This window comes from Hipposideros armiger, unplaced genomic scaffold, assembly GCF_001890085.2.
Source record: "Hipposideros armiger isolate ML-2016 unplaced genomic scaffold, ASM189008v1 scaffold_69, whole genome shotgun sequence".
Lineage (NCBI taxonomy): Eukaryota > Metazoa > Chordata > Mammalia > Chiroptera > Hipposideridae > Hipposideros > Hipposideros armiger.
Window position 1 is genome coordinate 205,662 of NW_017731419.1, and position 2,411 is coordinate 208,072.

A 2,411-nucleotide genomic window follows, 5' to 3' on the forward strand; every position below is an offset into this window, starting at 1 on the left:
GCTTTTCAGATTATTTTTCGTCTGTTTAAATGTGCACCAGCAGCTGTTCCTGCCCTGGGGGACTGGTCCACTTCTGCTGTTACAAGATGTGGCCTGACCTGAGGTCCTGCCAGCAGAGCTCACTCACCGCCCTGGCTTTACAACACCTCCTGGGTGGGAGGTTCCATAATCTTTGTTGGGACCTAGATGAACAGAACAAAGTGGACTTGGGCTGTGAGCAATCAGTTTGTTCAGGCGCTGCTGTGTGCAGGAGAGGGCAGAGAGCCCACAGTCTAAGGGCAAGATGAGGTCCACCTACATGCTAGCCGTTATTTCACAAGTGAAGGTGAAAACAAACCCAAAAGCCACTGTAGAGACCCATCTTGTGCCTCTCACCAGCTCTTGCTTCCTTGGAAATTATTCAATTTGTTAAACTCAGATGAGTAAAGTGCTCTCTGCAGCCCTGGAGCTGCTCACATACCGGGAAACTCACGATTATATCATCAAGGCCGAGAGAACTGCAGTTCTCCTGGGTCCCCTAAAGGTCCCCGTGGAGCAGAAAAAAGTTGAAAGAGCAATTCAAGTGATCACTGAGCCTGGTGGTGGCCTGGTTCAGTTCCCCATGGAAGATGGTGTGTTCTGGGGAACGTGGGAAATACAGGACATGAACCCAGCAGAGCTCCCAGAAGCCAGTGAGGCTGCCTCCCAGTCAGGTTACCTAGAAGCAGCTGCTAGACGAAAGCCTTGGTCTGAGGGGGCGCCACATTTGGCACTGGGCCAAAGCCATACTGGTCTCTTACCTGTTCCCCAGAACCACTGGGCATTAGCTAGGTGTGTGTGCTTACGTAAACCACAGAATCCCTAGGTTGGATGGGACCTGAGACGTCACCCAGCCTCACCTCCTCTCAGGACAGGAGTCCCTCCCTCCCAGAGGAGCTGTGCTGACCTTGGCCACTTGGCTCCCATGCCCCCATTCTCACGGTGACAGTGCCCCAATGTTCAGTGAGCTCTCTGCCCCTGCATTTCCCTGCCGTGTGATTTGAGGGGCACTGGCCACACCCCTCTCCCAGCGCTGGGCATAAATCTTGTGAGCAGGGGAGCCAGGCCGAGGAGGAAGCCAACACACTGGCAGGCAGAGAGGAGGGAGGAAAGCAGGCGTTGGGTGCCTCGGGCATGGGGCCACTGGGTTAAGCCTTGCCAGAAGCTTGTGCAGCCAGCACTTTTCTGTAGCGGAGAGCACTTCTGTTCTCTAGCTTCTGCTTCCGAATACTCCGAGGGTCAGAGTGCTCCCCCTCACGACACTTGTCCCTAGTCTTCCAGTCTTGGTGTCCTTTCCTCTGGAAAAAGCCTAGACACTTTCCACGGACTTCTATTGGGCTCCCATCCAAAGCTCTGCTCTGGTCTCCCCATGACTCCTCTGGAGGCATTGGGACTGTTCGTGGGGCTCTCCTCAGCCCTCTTGCCTCCTGCCTGGGGCCTCAAGGCTCCTAGACGCAGCTGACCTGTAGTTCCATGAGCCAAATTGGAAAGTTCTACAACTGTTATTAGGGTTCTCCAGGGAAATAGATCCAATAGGATATATGACTATGAAATAGGGAACTGACTCACGTGATTATGGAGGCTGAGAAGTCCCACTATCTGCTATCTGCAAGCTGGAGACCCAGGGAAGAGTGGTGTACAGCCAGTCCAAGCCAAAAGCCAAAAGGCCCCGAGAACCAGAGAAGCGATGATAGTCTCAGTCCTAAAGCCGGAAAGGACCCATGTTCCAACTCAGTCAGGCAGAGAGAAGTCTCCCTTCCTCCGCCTTTTTTTTCAGGTCTTCAACTGATTGGACGAGGCCCACCACACTGGGGAGGGCGAACTCTCCTTAGTCCAATGCAAATGCTAATCTCACCCAGAAACAATCTCCTAGGTATACCCAGAATAATGTGTAGCCAGATAGCCGGTTACCCCATGGCCCAGTCAACTTGACACATGAAATTAACCATCACAACAATCAACCCATTTATTTCGTCTCATTCCACCAGCAGCAATGTTTGTGGAATAAGGTAGGCACTTTATCCTGGATGCCCTGACCCCGGGATGAACAGTAACCTGTGCTTTGCCTATTATTACCTTCTCTCTTGAGCCAGGTGCAGCTCAAGCTGTTCTCATTGTAAGATGCCAGCTGAGGGACTCGATGGTGGGGTGACCATGTCAGTCACAGCACCCAGCATATGGGGGGAGGGGTGTCTCAGCTCCACAGGAAAGCTCACCTGGGATAGCAGGCTTGGAGCATAAATAAAATGGGGCAGCAACTAGGGGAACAGGAGCTGCTTTGCAATGGCAGGTGAACCTTCTCCAGTTTCTTCACAAAGCTGCAGGCAAGTCACTAATTTCATTCCCCAGGTTCTTCTCTTTGTCCATTTGCCAAACGCTGACTGAGGCTCCTT